General features: G+C 49.5%; 1 protein-coding gene and 1 long non-coding RNA gene across 2 annotated transcripts in view; both read right to left on the reverse strand.

The window, feature by feature from the left end:
• LOC119465680 (Wilms tumor protein 1-interacting protein homolog) overlaps positions 1-18292 on the reverse strand; it is a 79321-nt gene that overhangs the window by 37663 nt on the left and 23366 nt on the right. The gene's annotated exons all lie outside the window — the stretch shown is intronic.
• Positions 9549-17563, reverse strand: LOC125946400 (uncharacterized). The gene is made up of 2 exons (XR_007467559.1): positions 16984-17563; positions 9549-9698 (listed from the first exon to the last, which is right to left on the reverse strand). It is a non-coding gene; the product is annotated as an uncharacterized LOC125946400 (long non-coding RNA).

Below are 18292 nucleotides of genomic sequence, written 5' to 3' on the forward strand. Positions count from 1 at the left end.
AACTTACCTACGGTTATACAAAGCACAACGGTTTTAGGTGTATGGGCTTGTTATTTGAGTGTATGTAGTCAATGTACTCCAGTGGCGCTCTCTCCTCGGAGGAATACAGCATGTATGCACTACGACGACGACGGAGAGCAGCACCGCATACGCACGATCGAACAAAACAGTGGCGCCCGTGGTAATGATGTCAATTCATGTCGACAGAGGGAGTCCCAGGGGGCCACGTTTCGGCCTGGTGTCAAAGACATGAGGGGGAGGGGGGGTGAAGAGTGGCTAAGATGGAAAATCGAACCGCGACCCGCAGCGTGGGAAACAGCCTTCTATCCAGTTTGTAACGACGCACAGCACCGCTAAAGAATTGGCTGACGCGCTGATCGGGCTGGGAAAGCGGCCGCTTCTGAAATGGGAGTACACCCGTTCACGGAGCGCTAGAAAAACACGAGAGCGATCACACAGCCGGCGTCTTCGCCAACGTGGTTGCATTAGGACACGTGGTAGAGCTCCAACCTCTGGTAAGGCCGAAAGTTGCCGCGCTCGCAGCCTTGCGCCACAGAATCCTCGCAACTACGAACCGCTCATTCGCCCCCCTGCGGGTCATGCACCTTCCCACGGTTGCGGCGCTCGGAATCCGAGCCATCACCTCTCCGCCGCAAAGACCGTGACGGCTGCCAGCTGCGGCACGTCTCGATCAGCTGCTGCTGCTGCTGCTGCTTCAGTGGTTAGCTGCCCCACACGCACAGCACGCGCGGTGCAGCTGCCCTGCCCATGCTGACGTCCCGGACAGCAGCTACTTGCCGTGCCTCGTCCACTGTGTATGAGGGACTGTTTGAGCCCCGACGGAGGAGGCCGCGGTGTTTCTGGTCTGACAGGCCGGCATCGAGTGCCATGTACGAAAGAATGCCGAAGCTCAAAATTCTAGTCAACGTACATAGTTATTTGTTATTTCGTATTTTCAGACAGAAGTTGTCTATATAATATATACAGTATAGAAAGAAGTACAGGCGCACGTAAAAAAAAAAAAAAAAAAAAAAAAAGAACAAGCATTGAATTGCGACGTTTCGGCCGGGGTGCGGCCTTGATTTTTACCTTAAAGCATATCTGTTCTCGCAATTACAAAGTTGGCTGCATGTATACAGACAGTACAGTCCAATGGTAAAGTAAATAAGGCCGGACCCCGGCCGCACCATCGAAATTAAATGTTTGTTTTTGCTTAATTTTTTTACTTGCGCGCCTGCCCTTCTTGTAATTTATTAAACACGGGATCCGATGAACTATTTCCTTCCTTCACACACACACACACACACACACACACACACACACACACACACACACACACACACACACACACACACACACACACACACACACACACACACACACACACACACACACACACACACACACACACACACACACACACACACACACACACACACACACACACACACACACACACACACGGTGTTTCAGCGAACACTTTCAAAATTTATTTAAGGTTGCCTGTAGCAGATAGCCCAATTCTAGTTAATGAGCTGGTCTACTCGAAGAGGCGGATATTACTTGCACAAAAAATTGAAATGCATAATCGACTAATCTACAAAAAATCACTAATTAGGTTTTTAACTAATTACCTGATGGCCCATATTGCAATTTACAAATTGCAGCCGTGGATTTCGCAAAGCTGATCCACTTGGGATTAATTCTGAGGATGACACCAGTTTCCAGATATTAAATCCCAAACTTTGCGGAGAAATGCATTGGCGTTCCAGTTAATTGTGTGCTTCAATGCATAAAGCGACGTTTTGTTAAGGAACTAACTGGAACGCCAATGCATTTCTCCGCAAGGTTGGGGAATTAAATCTCGAAACTGCTGTCATCCCGAGATTTCGTTCCAAGTGGATCCGCCTTGTGAACTCCACGGCTACAATTTGTAAATTGCAATATGGGCCATCAGGTAATTAGTTAAAAACTTAATTAGTGAATTTCTGTCAATTATTCGATTATGCATTTCAATTTCTTGTGGAAGTAATGTCCGCCTCTTCGAGTAGGCCAGCTCATGAGCTAGAATTGGGCTATCTGCCGCAGGCAACCTTTAAGAATTTTTGGAAGTGTTCGCTGAAACACCCTGTGTGTGTCCCAGCTATCGCGCAGCACGATTAAAAAAAAAAAAAAAAAAAGCGTTACGCGAAGCAAACCTAGTGCGTATTGTTCCCAGTACAGTGGAGTAGCCGCCAGTAATTTTTTCGTTACTGAGATTTAATAAGGTAATTGTAATGAATTATCTAACTCGAGAAGTACTGTCCTAATTATCAAAGTGTCAAAGAGAAGATTCTAGAGCAACATAAAATACTCGCGATACAGCTCTCTGTTGCTCAATACGTGCTACATAAATGTGTTTTTCTGAGCGTGAAAGAAGCCTTCGAATACACGCGAAATGCCTCAAGCGGCCAGTCGCGTGGCAACGCGTGGCAATACTGCGTGTATTCGCGGGCTCCTTTCACACTCAGAAAAACACATTTATGTAGCACGTATTGAGCAACAGAAAGTTGATTCGGGAGTTTTTCATGTTGCTCTACAATCTTCTCTTTGACACTTTGAGAATTAGGACAGTACTTCTCGAGTTAGACAATTCATTACAATTACCTTATTAAATCTCAGTAACGAAAAAATTACTGGCGGCTACTCCACTGTACTGGGAACAATACTCACACGCTTTGCTTCGCGTAACGCCTTTTTTTTTTTTTTTTTTTAATCGTGCTGCGCGATAGCTGGGACACCCGGTATATAGGCAGTTAATTCACAACTTCTGTCTGAAAATACGAAATAACAAATAACCATGTACGTTGACTATAAATTGTTCAGAAAGGCTTGCAAATGCGAAAATTTTAAGTTCTCGAAGAGTGCCTATGGAGGATTAGAACGTTGCTTTCGTATGATAGATCTCCAAACACGGTACGAGGTCTCACACTACGCTCCTAACACAAGGAGCGTGTTTCTTTGCGGAGCATATTGCCAGTGCTGCTTCAACCTTTGCAACAGACAACGCACAGCCTTCTTTGCGGACGTTCTTTGCCTGCTGTAGACGGGATAAAGTCCACAAAGTCACATACCACCAGACGAGTAAGGCCTGTTTCTAAAGAATGTGCATAGAATGGGCAAGAATGGGCAGCAACATGCGACTTCCAGCCGCCATTTTTATAATCTCTGCCGCAAGACGAACTAGAGTTATTGTATATGGCCTTTTGGTAGCATATACAGTAACTCTAAGACGATTCTGTTTTTTCCACTATTTGGGCGCTCTTTCTAATGTGCCGGTAACGAGCCGGGCTCATCCAATCCATTTTGACTGTCTTTCGAGTTCCCTCTGGCCGCTAGGCGACCTACGCACTCAATGGAATGCGTAGGTCGCCTAGCGGCCAGAGGGAACTCGAAAGGCAGTCAAAATGGATTGGATGAGCCCGGGGCTCGTTACCGGCACATTAGAAAGAGCGCCCAAATAGTGGAAAAAACAGAATCGTCTTAGGCACTTACTAAAAAAAAAAAAAAAAAAAAAAAAAAAAAAAAAAAAAAGTAACCGAGTAGGACTCCATCAAGGTACTTAAAGCATTAATGATAATGAGCGCAAGTGCAGTTTATTAGGCTTTACTTTATTGAGCACAAATTCTGTACCAATTTTGTACTGCTCTCATGCTATGGCGCTCAAGCATTACATAATTATCGAGCATATTTCTCTTCTTTTTTAGAATGCTGACCTTTTTCGGCTAAAGCTGATTTTCTTTTAAATATCGCCACATAAGAGGTGGTATCAAAATGTTTCGAGACTGGCTCTGTTTCGAAGAAAGTGATTTATTTATGCGCATTCAAACAGCGCTGGTCATCTTGCCGAGAAATACAGCGCTCCCAGAGTTCCTGCCAATTTGCGAATATGTCCGGGAAGTCTCTTTTTTCGGAACGAGTCGAACACCTCTTTGCGACTCGACCTTGATTTTAAGCAATCGTGTCGAAATGGTCACCGTTGAGTCGGGTTTTCAATTTTGCGAAGAGAGCTAAATAAACGGAAGCAAAACCTGAGAATGACCTGCCTTTCACGTCGGGGATCATCACTAGGGACGAAACTTGGGCGTATACGGGGTACGACCCTGAAACGAAGCAACAGTTGCCGCAGTGGAAAAAGCCCAACGTAACCGTGGCCGAAAAAAAAAAAAAAAAAAAAAAAAAAAAAAAAAAAAAAAAAAAAGGCTCGACATGTGCGCAGCTCGACAAAGAGGGAAGCTCATCGTGCTTTTCGGCATTCACGCATTGCGCATCAGGAATTGGTCCTGAATGGCCAGCCAGACTGTGAACACCGAGTTTTACGGCCAAGCTTTGAGGCGCCTGAGGGAGGCCGTGAGGACGACGAGTTGCATGCCGCACGACGACAATGAACCGTGTCACAGAACAACACACCGCACACGCGAATTGCTGGCCGGAAACAACGTGGTTTCTACATTACACTCGTCAGATTTGGCTCCCGCTGGTTTCACTCTCTGCCCGAAATTACAAAAACCGTGCTCAAACGTCCCCATTCTGGCCCGATTGCCTTAATCAAGAGCTCGAATAGAAGACTGTTCGACTCCTTCCGGAAAGAAGAGGTCCAGGACATACTCGCAAAGTGGCAGAAACGCTGGGATGGCTGTATTGCTGCGCGAGTGGACCATTTCAAAGGTGATGATATTTGAATGCACACAAATAAAATTACTTCCTCAAAAACAGAGCCAGTCTCGAAACTTTTTGATACCACCACGTACTTTTTTTTTTTTGACATACTGTATAGGCCCACATAAAGGCCCAAACAAGAGTCGATACGTGGACGCAATATTTTTTTTTTTTATGCAAAGACAAAAACAAGATGAAACACGAAAGTACATAACAGTAAATGTCAAGTCCTTCTTATAGAAAACTAACGGATTGCATACATTTTACAAAGGAATCAGCGTTAGCGCCGCACACAACACTTGCTGCAAACTGTCGCAGTAAAGTATGGACAACGGGGAAAATGCGAACATGTGGATATTAAATACGGCTAGAAAGTCGACGGGCGTTTAAGACAGCGATGCAGGTCATGAGACCGTTGCATTTTAAAATGAAGATAGGTGGACTTGCACTTTACGCAAAGAAAGACTATATTCATTCGGCTTTTAGACAAAACAATTAAACATCAGGCTCACAATCAAAGTTAGGTTGAGTCTAAAATATTCTACCCGATCGCATTTGCTTATACCTGCGTTTCCGCGCATATATGTAAAATAGGGTAACTTTTTCCTGTTAGAGAATAAGATGCACTTGGTCTTCTTCGAATTTAGCTTAGGTCAATCGCAGTGAGCTACTAAATTGCACCTTATTATCTAAGGTATCTGCGACTGTGCGTGCCAGCCAGTCATCTGCGAGGAGCTGCTTATGGGAAGGCGCTTGGACGATGTGCTCAAGGCGATTAATATACTCGTACATAATAGAGGTGCGAAGACCAACCCTTGAGGGACTCCAAGATAAATATAAAGTTGGCGCCAAAGAACTTTATTAATTGCCACGCTTTGCCCAGAGGGAGTTGGAAATAAAAGCCCAGAGGTTTTAGTAAAGTCCTGATGTGAAACAACACCAATTGCCGAGGAGAAATCTAAGACTACTGCCTATATATGGCATCTAACTTTTATTATACTGGCTATATCATGAATAATTTCGAGAAGTCACGTTATGATTGAAAGGCCTGGTTTGAAACCACGTTGTCGACTGTATATATTGACTTTTAAGTGACCTATGATGGCCTTAAAAATTGCTCTTTTCCGATGCTCTTCGGTTTTGACTGAAAACGCTGATTACGTGTTTGCCAGAGCACTGCTTAACATAAGTGTTATGACGAATATCTAAGCTTCTGGAAATGATGCGAGGGTTCTTCGAAAAAAGAACATGCAAACACACCCGCAGCCTCCCAGCCCCACAAGTTGCATCGTCATCCAAGAATGTTCAGCATGGCGCCGTGTTACAGTAGCAGAGCGCATTTCACTATACATACGCTTGCTGTGTTCGGGTTTCTTGTTATTGTAAACTGGCGTAGAAACGATCGTGGCAGATTACGCAATATCACAATTAATGTGGCTTTAAATCTCGCAGCAAGCCGGTCGACGTATCACGGACAGCGCTGCAAAAAGCTGCGAATAGGATTCCAATATGACATTATGCCATCTAAAACCGTGATTATCAACACGGTTTTAGAAAAGGATTCTCGACGTGTACTCAGCTGACAGAAACAATCCACGATTTTGCAACATCAATTAACAATCGTACACAAATTGACGCTATATTCATGGATTTTTCTAAGGCATTTCACAAAGTTTCTCACAAAAAGCTACACTCTAAATTGTACAATGTTTTAAAAAATGATCAGTTGATTGAATGGATCGCTGCGTACCTAACCCGCCGAAAATAGTTTGTTTCCTTTCGTAACAGTTTATCTGCATCAGTAGCGGTGGATTCTGCAGTACCCCAGGGTTCGGTGTTAGGGCCACTTTTGTTTCTCATATACATCAATGATATTGTACGAGATATTCCAGTTCACATCAAACTTTTTGCTGACGATTGTGTTTTGTACTCCGAAATTAACACCAAATTGGATCAATTATTGCTTAACCGTGCACTTCAGAAGGTTGCTTCCTGGTGCCGCGAATGGCAGATTGTGATCAACGTTGAAAAAACAGTTTTCATGAGAATAACACATAAAAAGAAACCTTTGCAGTTTGAATACAGTATTATTAACACTTTCCTCTCTGAAGTTAGCAAGTGTAAATATTTAGGGCTGTGGATTTCAAACGATCTTAATTGGAATACTCATATTGATTATGTAACTACAAACGCTAACCGTAAACTATTTTCCTAAGGCGAGCTCTTAAGTTTTCCTCCCCTTGTGTTCGCCTCCTGGCTTACAAATCCATTGTACTGCCCATTTTAGATTACGCTGCAGTTATATGGGACCCTTTTACAAAAACTAACATTGCCAAACTAGAACAGGTTCAAATAAGAGCCGTGCGTTTTATTTATAACTCATTTACGAGAACTTCTGTTACAGAACTTTTAAACCGGGCTAATCTTCCTTCTTTGGCACAAAGAAATCGTTGTTCACGATTGAAGTTCTTGTATCAACTAATAAAGGGGTATTATAAGATGGACATAACAAAGATTGTAGCCTTCTCCTCCGGATAGGCTACTCGGCAAAGACATAATTTCACTATAACTCCTTTTTCCTCACGCAGCAACTCTTTTAAGTATTCTTTTTTTTTTCCGCGCACAATAGTGGACTGGAACCAGCTAAAAGATGACGTCGTCTCTGCGCCAACATTAACTTCTTTCTTATCATGTTTACAGTGACAGTGTTTTACTTTAATGTAACGTTGCGTGTGCCCAACCTATATGCTTTGTATTTATTCAAATAATAGTTTTTTTTATTAACCTGTGCATTTTCTGTACATAACGATGTATTCATTATGTTTGTACCACCCTGCTAAAATCACCGCATGGTGATTGCAGTATTTATAAAATAAAATAAAATAAAATAAATTATAACGTGACAAGCGTCTGCGGTTCCGACCGTCCATGACAGATTTCTGCCTTCGGCGATGACCTATGCTATAGAGGTGTACTGTTCCTCTGTTGGGGCCGACACATCGAGTCATCGGAGACGGACCGTCTAAAGAAAATATGCGTACAACTGCGCTCATACAAAGTCTAAAATAATATTAATAATAAAAAAGGGCTCATCCACACCACGATCCACAGCGCCGTTAACGCGCAATCAGCCCCGACGCGATGTCTTTCCTTCCAGTTCGTAGCCTACAATCGCGCAATCGCAAACGGCACTTGTTGTACAGGTCTACAATAGGCCCCGGTTGCTTGGTCCCATCGTGTTTCGGACCACGACGGGCGCCAAAGCTGGCAACGGCCTGCCATGAGCAGCAACAGCGCTACACGTCGCGACGTAACGCGCACCACGCTCGCGTGAAATGGGTGCTGCTCCCCAACGTAGGCAGGGGGACGCCGCCGCCGCGCGAAAGGATTCCCCGCGCTGCCGGACGACGACGGTCCGGGACGTCCGACTGGCCGGAGGAGCAGCAGCTGCACCGCCGGCGGCGCGCGGGGGGCCACGCAGCGGGGGCCAGCTGCAGCAGAGAATGCGCCGCCGTCCAAGGCCGCATACCTGGCCTCTTCCGCGTCTGCCCAAACCCCGGACGCCCTCGCCCGCTGAGGAAGTGCGCGCGCCTTCGCAGCTGGCGCCCGGCGGGAGAAAGCGCCCGGCGGAAAGAGGGAGGGAGGGAGGAGGGGGGGGGGGGGGGGCAGCTGCCGCTTTTTATCAGCTGGGGAAGCAGTTTTAAATACAGCAATGTCAAGGACCCGCCCATACCGATATGTCCGAGCAGACGAAACGCTCCGCAGTGCGTCGCGCTGGCGGCACACAGACGAGGAGCGCAAAATAAGGAAAGGCCAAGCAAAGGTCCTCGCAATCTTTTGGGCTTTCACGAAAACACCGCGTGCTTTTGCACACTGAGCAAAGTCTCCGTGCGTGGAGTGCTTCTCAGACACAAAAGCTAGGCATCGGCTGAAGCGAAATATTAACACGTCGTCGGAAGACGCGACGCTGCTTTACACCCTTTCTCCCGCTATTACTGCCTGGAATGTAAAAGCACGTTGAAAGAACAACCCCACAGTCTCTGTTACTCTCAGTGCCGACAAAGCCGAGGCCAATTTCCTCCGCCGATACCGCGTTCCACGGTACCGCGGAAAGTACGTCACAGCGGTTTAATTTTTTTTTTTTTTTTTTTTTGATGAAAACTAGGGCATCGGACAAACGCTGCCACCCCCCCCCCCCCCCCTCCCGGTCGGTGGCTCCCATTTCGAGCATTTCCGTAAGCGTGTCGCGTAGTGCACGACACGCTTACGGGCGCGGGTGACCGAAAAGACGCCCGCGTCTTGGCAGGCCGCAGGTAACGGTGGAGGAGCCACGGCTCCGCTGAAACCGGGCGGGGAAAAAGGGGGTGTGGGAGAATCCTTTTCCACGCCACCTCTGGGGCTTCGGGCAGCTGCAGTCAGCGACAGCCGTCCAGTGGGCGACAGCTGCCGCCTTTTGCCTGCCTTTAGGTCACGGCGCGCGCGCGAATGTCCGGCTTCCTGCCAAAGCGGTGGCCCCTTCCGCGCACTCTCCCCGCTAAAGCCACGCGCTGGAACAATGGGCGTGAGCGGGCTGCAACGCGAGGCCGCTTTCCATCTTGCAGCCACGGCGGCAGAGGTCGACCCCGCCAGTTGCACAGCTGCTGGTCAAGTGCAGCGCTCGAGGAGGAGAGCTGGCAGACGCGAACAAACACGGCTCGAAGTACACGCTCGTGACGTCACCCCATCAATAGCATGGATGTTCCGCCGCTGTCTTGACAGGACTGCACACAGCCTGCGTCCCCGTCGCATGTCAACGCCACCGAGTGCCGGAGTTCGCCTAGCGCACCATGGCCTCCCAACGAGTTGGAAGAAAAAGACGAAATAAACTTTATTATAACATGAAAGGATTAATGTGGTTGGGGCCCTTAGTCCAGGGCTCCAATGGCTGCCGCCACCGCTCTTGCTCGTCGAATCAGGGTCAGCCAGACCTGAGGCTCGGAGCGACGGAGGATCGCCTCCCACTGCGCATATGTTGGTTGGGGGGAGAACAAATGAAAATCTCGACAATCACGCCAACCAACCCTGCATATGATATAAGTAACGGCGAACGTGGAAGCGAAAAAGGAGCATTGTAGTTAATGCTGACTTGTTCCCGTTTCAGTGCATGCGTATGACGATGTCGCCGCAGCCGGTGTCCACTGAGTCGCCGTACAATGTGCTCTAGGAAACACGAGGAGATCTTACAAAGCGACCAAGTATTACGTCAAGATGTCCCGCAAATGTCAACAAACACGAACCGTGCAAGTGAATTAATACCACGTCCTAACCACGCCGTTACTTTGCAGTTGCACAGGAAACGGGGCAGTTAGTTCTCCGATGCTGCAGCTATGTGCCGCGTAAGCAGACTATTTACACACACAACCGGACGTTAGCCCGGAAGTGATGTCACTCGACTGCACAAACAAAAGCATAGAAACGACCCCCCCCCCCCCCCCCCCCGGCTGACGGCGCGCAGCCTATTGTGATGAATTTACAAACACGACCTGGAAGAGGGACGTCACAGCAAAAGCTGCTCATTATACCTCCCTGGCCGGTATATCTTTCGTAAAATCTGGGATGAAAGCTCACAGGACAATGACTAACTGACGGGGAGTTCCGTGAAGAAAATCTTGTAATGACTACGGCATGTGTGTGTCCGGTTCTAAAAAGTGTAAGGCGAAGCTTCTGTTTCCACCAAACCCTCCACCGAGGGCCCATTTCAAGGATGTGGCGACCATTACGTTTCTTTGTTCATTTCCTACAAGATTTGCGCAATCGCAAAATTTCGTCATAGGCGGTTCCTGTCAATCTAATGACTACTAGCTACCATTTTTCTGCACTGCGAATGTACGACAAAACTTCAAAAACATTCTATTTGATGCTTGGGTGGGGGGAGCGGGGGGGGGGGGGGGTCTTTTTTTCTTTTGTTGCTGGGACGTTAGTTCCATGAAGACGAGTCACAGAATACAAGTACAAAACTTAAACGGTATTTTTATAGAGGCTGTTTTTATTGCCGACGTCGAAAATCTATAGTTGACGAAAGGAAATAAAAAAAAATAAATAAAGCGTACCCTTCAATGACGTCAAGTTAAATCGGGCCGACACGAAATGTCTTGCAGATGGTACCAAATGACGATAGAACTACCCAACAAAAGCGTTTTCGGAAGTCTGCCCCCCTTCGAAATATAATCTTACGAAAACGCACCGAACTAAGCACGGAAAACAAGGTAAGGTCTGTACACAGTGCCGGGTCTGCATTGCGCGGTAGCAGGCAGCCCTCGTCAATTGCGAAAAAGCCACAACAACGCAACTCCCAGCTATACACAGTTACGCGCATTTCAGGATCGACCAAAATTTCGCTCAGGATAAACGTAAAAAGAAAAATACTTTGGTTGTCTCAGTTGGTTTTAGGTTGCCAAGATTAACATGGAAAGCATCTCATTTTGCTTCAGTTCGCGCACAAAGCGCGCACCAATGGTTTTATAGCCTATGGTTTGGATGAAGAACCGTCCAGCGCGCAGTGCCAACACAAGTGGCCCTCGGCAGCGAACAATGGACGGGGCTTCACGGCGCCCGTACACCAGCGCATGCCGGCATCGCCACTGTGGAACGGGGTGCGATTAGGGCGATCGCGGGGCCCATCAAACGAGGTCGCGCAGACAACGGCCAAAGGTCGTCAGCATTGGGTGCGTTCCAGTGCACAGAAGTTGAAAAAAGAAAAAGAAAAAATGGGAGGGGGGACGTAACGAACGCTCGTGCTGCCACTGGAAGAGACACAGAGAGACGGGTGGGCACTTCTACAACGCCCGCCAGTGTACCCGAGGCGTCGATTGTGCGCTACCGCACAAAAAAACCGCCTCCGGTCTGACCGTTCCAAGACAGGAAAAAATGTCTGCCCGCCAGTCATCAATTGCACACCGACCACGCAGTTGTCGGCCCGCTCGCTGCGAACTTGAGGGACTGCATTTGGTGCTCGTAACCAGTCCATACCAAGCAGGTTACGTACGCAATAGGCAGCTAAGTTACGCGTGCCTGCAGGGTAGCCAATTTAGACGACGTGAACTTAGTCGGATACGCTCTCGGAGTCGGACCGAGTCAACGCAGGCATGCGTGACGAAAGACAACGGGCTGACGACAAAACGACATCGCAAGCGAGTGACCGACCGCACGCGCCCCCAAGGTACGGCGCACCGTCTTATGAGGGCAAAAGCCATCGCCGAGCATCCCATGTAAAATTAGATCTTGCGTGGGCGGGAGCCGTCGTCACACCAGTCGTCCTGCTCCGAAGAAGCGGGGGAAGGGAGAAACGGAATGCTCGGCGCACATGTTCCGCGGCGGCCGCATAACGCCCCCCGGGAATGCATGCAACGCGAGCAGCGCAGACTCGTCGGCGCAAGCAGTGTCACTGCACCCCGCACGCAGAGGAATGTCGCGCCCGGAACAAAGTCCGCCGAAACGAACCAACCAGCATCCGTGGCAGCGACAAACGTGAGCGGAACGCGCATGACACGTTAAATTTCGCCACGCGCTTGAGCGCGAGTTCTTTCATGGAGACGCAGCTGCGAGTACCCCCGAGTACGACTACACAATGAAGGCTACTCGCGATTCCCGCTTCGCACAACGTTCCGCATGCTTGGAAGTGGGCATAAGTATTGTTGAGCCCCTCGCGGCATTTCCGAACCTTTAATGAGCACAAGCTGGCTGTTTTCAGCCTAATCTCACTCCTCGTCACAGTCCGTCAGGGGTTGCTGCTCTTAAGCGCTGGCGTGTTGTTTTCTTTTCAGGCGACTTGCTCTTTTCACTTGGCCGCGGTGAGGGGGAAGGCTGAATGCCTTAAGAAAATGGGGAGGGGGGTGGAGATGCTTTTTGTCCGTTGCTCAGAGCCCGCGGCGGCAGGGCAGCAGCGTTGCCAGTGCAGAGGAGGCGAGGGGGGTAGCCCTCGCCCGCGATTCAAGCTCATCTCCACCCCCTTTGCACTGGCTGCCCACCAAGGGCCAAGATCACGAGCGCACGTTTGAATCGTACACTCCCGAGGCGGATAGGTGGCCAAGGGAAGACAACCGCGCGGGGCGGCCGCGCATGCGTGCTGGCCAGCGGCGCCCTCTCCCTCGCCGAGGTGGCTGACCCCGGGCGGTCCGGGGAGACGACGGCGGTCGCGCCTTCCCCTCCACGATGGACACACCACTCCGCCCAGAGGCGCGCGCTCACGGCACCCGCCCGTCGCCGGGATGCCCACCGGACCGGCTGGGAGCCACGGTTTCAAAAGGGAGACACGGAAACGAGCAGCGACGGCCTTCGCCGGGGAGACGTTTTCTCCCGTCGCCTACAGTACCGAACACGTGGCAGCGAGACTCAAAACACGGAGCCACATCAGCGGCCATCTGTTGTTGCGGGCTTGCAATCCGTCATTGCTATAGCCCCATTCGAAAGAAGTAGACCGTTAAATAAAATTATTCTATCAGAGTGTGAGACCGCGCGCGTAGCGAGACTTCGGAGTTTGTTGGAGAACTCCACGTTGTAGAAAGTATTCCAGTCATCCAAAAACGGCGTACGACCCACGTGCACCTATTTGGAAATAATGACTTCTCAGTACGATACAGATAGTGTGGCTTCCGGTAAGGCGCGTCATACGAGGGCAGCTTTGACAACTCAGATGCGAGTTCCATTAACACCATTTCTCGCGGCTGCACGGACGTCGGGTCATGACTAAAGGGGATGCACCGAACAACTCGTGCCTCGCATGCTCCATTAGCACAAGTTGTCTACTTCGCAAGACAGCAGCAGCCAGAACCCGCCAAGCGAAAGGTAGAGGCCAAGAAAGCGTCGCTTTGAAAACGAACTGAAGTACTAATGAACAATCAGTGAACAATAGTAGAAGTACGCAACGGAAATGAAGATCAGAAGGTTTAAATTTAACATAGCGTTACCGCTCTGACTGAGACCGCGCGGACCACGAACGCGTGCTACATTCACCTTGCATGCCGCGGATGGAACCTGACAGGGGCGCTAACGGTATCGGTGCAGCTTCGGTAGCGTTACGCGAAATCATTCTGAGAAAACCATCGTATGATAGCCGAAGGCATCGTCTGAGACAGTTTTTCTCGGACGAAGGCAAAATATTTGTACGCGAAACGGGCAAATTTCATTCTGTGCGCAACAAAATACTTGGGAAAGTAAAAATAGTTGAACGACAGTTTCATAGAATGCGCAGGCTTGACGCGAAAAGGCTGAAATAGTTCTCACTGTTTTCATAAATAACAACGCGTACTCGAATACTGTGGTGCGCCTACCTTCCAGCAGATTCAGAAAGTAGTGGCAGGGCATCGTGGCCGCTCCTTCCAGAAAGCATACAGTACCAACAAATAGTGAGCACACGTATGCCGCAAGGGTGGGAAGTGTGGCTCTCGTCCATGCACTGCCTTTACGTTCCAGGTGGTCTACAAGCGCTGCTGGAGCACATCGACGACAAGCGGTCGCCATCCATGCTGTTGTAAACCACTGCTGTATTCTTAAAGGGACACTAAAGAGAAACCGCGTCCGTACAATCGGGGGATGCGAGAACAAGTCGGGAGGCTCCCGGACAATTCGGGAGAGTAGGCAGGTATGCATGGGTAATCTGCGGCCACTTTGCAGATAACTGCGTGCCTTCTAAGACCATTGTCAATACTGAAGAATCCAGGATGTTTCAAGACAACAGTCGCACTGTCGATTGGTGGGGCGTAACAATAAAAAAAAAAAAAATGCTCGAATTACTTTGAAGCTCAATAATTGCCGCAAGTCCAAGCGTACAAATACTTATTAACTATATACGTAACTATCGCAGGCCGTCTCATCTGGTCTAGTCACAACACCAAAATTTGTTTTTCTGCATCCCGGCAGCTTCGCCAGATGCTAAATGCACCTATAACGCGTTTGCAAGACCGAACGTTGAACACGCGAACGCTCTTTGGGACCCATTCCTGAAGAAATATATCCACGAACTAGAAATTACTCGAAGAACTATAGTTTCTTTCGTTTTTGGCATATACTATACGTAATAACCATGCTTCCATTTCAGAGATCATAGTTGCGCAATATATTTTCAACCCAGGAAATAAAAGAGGAGCACTTGAACGACTAACATTCCCGGTACCTACTGCAGACGCCTAAAGTCAAATTTAATTTGCCCCCGAGCCGTACATACAACCGAACCCGACAGGTTAAACAAGACATTGCCACAATAGTAACCCTGTTCCTTTCTTTTTTGAGCAGTAGGAAAATTGCACAATGGACAGGACGTGACGATGGGACAGACAGCGGACAGACAACGTCCCTTCCTCAAGCAATGTCCACTGCGCTGTGTTTCTCCTGCTCAAATCACGAACCAACCAGCCCAAATAGGTGCACATCTGTTTGTTCCTTTCCTTGCCCGTGCTGATTTTTTTCATAAAACGTTTTCAAAACGTATTTGCTGCACGTTACATTTCTGAACTTTGGGCAAGGCTGCTACGACGCCATTAATACTTTTTTTTTGCTATATTTTATTACTGACCTAACTATGCTGCCTAAAAACCCATCTGATGATTATTACGTAACAAGGAAAAGAAAGCAACCATAGATGCACTCACTCACTCCACCACTACTTCACTACACCGGGAAGCCGGTGTTTCGCTTATCCCGTTCACACGCGTTTCGTACACATATGGGGGCCGAAAAAGCGCGGTGGTGACCGGCACAGAGAGGGACATCTCATACCTGTCGGCGCCCACCTGCAGCTGTGTGCCACAAGGGGGTCTTCCTAATGGAATACACCTGCAGGCTACGATCCCTTGTCGCCGCTACTAACACAAATTGCACTGACGACAGCGCTACTCCGCAAGCAACAAACAGGTCGTAGACTCACTGCTCAGTTATTCAACGTTGTTGCTGGGCGAAATGCGAAAAGATAACGATACATTGCAAGCATTAAAAAGAGGAGGAAGCCGAAGTGGCGACAGGGTGATCAATCACTATGACGTAAGCGATAAAGCAGCGTTTGACCCGCTACCTTGCATTCATTCACAAAGTGCTCCACAGACCACATGCACAGAGAGAGAGAGAGAGAGAGAGAGAGAGAGAGGAAAAATATAAAAATAAAAGCAGTACATATGCTGACACACACGCACGCAATCAAAAGCAAGCGAGCAAACTAGGGAAAAAAAACAAAAAAACCAAGAGGCATTTCGTCAAGCGAGGTGTATATGTTCCATGACACGGCGCGAACTGCAGGACATGTGCAAACGAGCAGGAGAAAAGAATCAAAGGCAGACAAGCAACGTGACCGGCGTCCCCGCTAGAGCGCATGGCTGAACGCCAGGATGCGAGCGCTCGGCATGCGACACAGACACTGCAGCCAGGCGAACGCGCCGCGATGGCTCCCGACAACGTGTCCGCGGCACGCAAAGCGAAGGTCGTCGTCGCCCAAAACCGCCCGCAGCCAGCCGCAGGAATCTAAACTTAAGTGGCTAAATTCCGCGCAAAGGACTGTGACGCCCGCTTTGTGCGTGGAGGGCGCAGACACATCCGTGCCGTAGCTTACACGGATTAAAAAGCGCGAATTGGGTTGTGCCTTTCACGGGGACACCGGGAGAAAATCACAAGGCTAAGTGGACGACAGCGAACGCCTGTGCAGTCGAAAAGCGCACGCGTGCAGCTTCTCAATCGTAGCAGGTGGCACTGAATACCGCTGGCAACGGCGAGCAATGTTAAACTTGGATAACCAATCCCTCAACAACGTTTTCAGCGCTGCCTACTTCGTACCGCTAATTCAGCATACTTAGCAAAACAAGAAAACATGAACCAAACGCCTTAATCTAGCGGTACGACAAGGTTTTCCTGATAATAAATTGCAGCAAGAACTCTAATGAAAGGGCCGATAGGCAGCAATGACAACAGGCAAATAATTTTACGGGAAACATCGTTGGATACGGCTTCTCACCATTAAAAAAAAAAAAAAATGTCACCACGCGCGTCTAGTAAAACGGCTCCTCTAAGACTCCGCCAAGCTACGAATGGCCACGACGAGAAACGACAGAGGCAGCGGACGAGTGCCTAAAATGAACGAAACAGCAGTGCAAAGCCCATCTGCCGATCGCAAGCTGACGCCACCGGCTTCCGTAGCCGAACTTTGCGCGGCCGACGCTCGACCACCGAACAATGGCGATGCCTGGGAACATGACGACGAACGTTACGGCCGGAACACACTGCGACATCGCGAGGGTTTCAGTTGAAGGCGTCCTTTTCTATTACCTGGCGCTACGACCACCGCTTCAGCCAACGGAGTAGAACCCGAGGTGGCCGGGACATCGCCGGCTTCGGCAGCAGCATCCATAACCAGAAGGTTCATGGCGGGCACACGCCGGAGGACGTCGCCCGCCGCCGACGCTCTGGGCCGTGTACCGCGGGTTCCGCCAGCCTCGTGCGCGCTCGCGTCTCAATACTCTGGAGCCCCGAACCTCGGGCAGGGCCCCAGACGCCCGCCCAACGACGCCGCCTCTCGGCGGGCCAGAAATAAACGTCCGCCACGGATGCCCGCCGTAGAGACGGTACGACGCCAAAACAAAGATGGCACGCCCATGGGAGCAGTGTGCCAGACAAATAACGCGAGCGTGCCGCCCCGCAGCCCAAGAGCTGCTGCCGGGAAATGCAAACACGACGCCCCGAGAGGCATTCCGCCGCACACCGCGTTTTCTCCCTTCCGCTATAGGGAAACACGCTTCACGAGCACGAAGCCACGCGCGCCACGGGATTAGGCACCCGTGGCACAACACCAGCTGCTCCATGCCCGCGCATTATTTATTTGTTTATTGCGCGGAGCGTGCTCATCTGGGAGGACGACACGAAAAACGCGCAGCTGTGCCCCCACTGCAGCGCACCTTCTGTGCTCAATCTGTGCTCCCGCTGCAGCCTGCCTCCATCGACGTCGTGCTTCAACATTCACACCCCATGTCACTGTGCGCAAGAACGCGCCAGCCACCTCGGGAATATATACACTAAACATTTTAACACGAAAGTGTTTTATGCCGGGGTCCACCAAGACTTCACTGACGTATTTCCGTCACGGAAATACGTCAGCTTACAATGTACACGAACATAATACAAAGAAAAGAAACCAGAAGAAAAAGTTCCACAAACATGGAAAATTTGGAAATCGAACCCACGACCTCTCGGTCCGCGACGATAGATCGCCGAGCGTTTAACCCATTGCGCCACAAACGCATTTGCAGAGAGCTACACAGACGCGCCTTATATATCTAACACTCCTCCGTGTACCCGCGCTCTTGCTCGGGGCGGTGCCGCCGCCTACGAGCAGAAAAGAGAAGTACTGCATTATGACACTAACGCGCACCGACAGTGAACGCTTCGGTGGTCTCAGCACTACGACGCCTCGATGCCAGCATTCGAAGGGACGCTGGCATCAAGAAGCACTACCAACGCCACCTAGGTGGCGTTCACCGTACTCAGCACAGCGGAGCGGGGCCTCCGCAATTAGCTCTGAAAATGTTTCTGAAGTTGATCGCGGAGGCTGCAATTACGACGCGCTGTACGCGCTGATTTG

This window comes from Dermacentor silvarum, chromosome 1 (assembly GCF_013339745.2).
Source record: "Dermacentor silvarum isolate Dsil-2018 chromosome 1, BIME_Dsil_1.4, whole genome shotgun sequence".
Classification (NCBI taxonomy): domain Eukaryota; kingdom Metazoa; phylum Arthropoda; class Arachnida; order Ixodida; family Ixodidae; genus Dermacentor; species Dermacentor silvarum.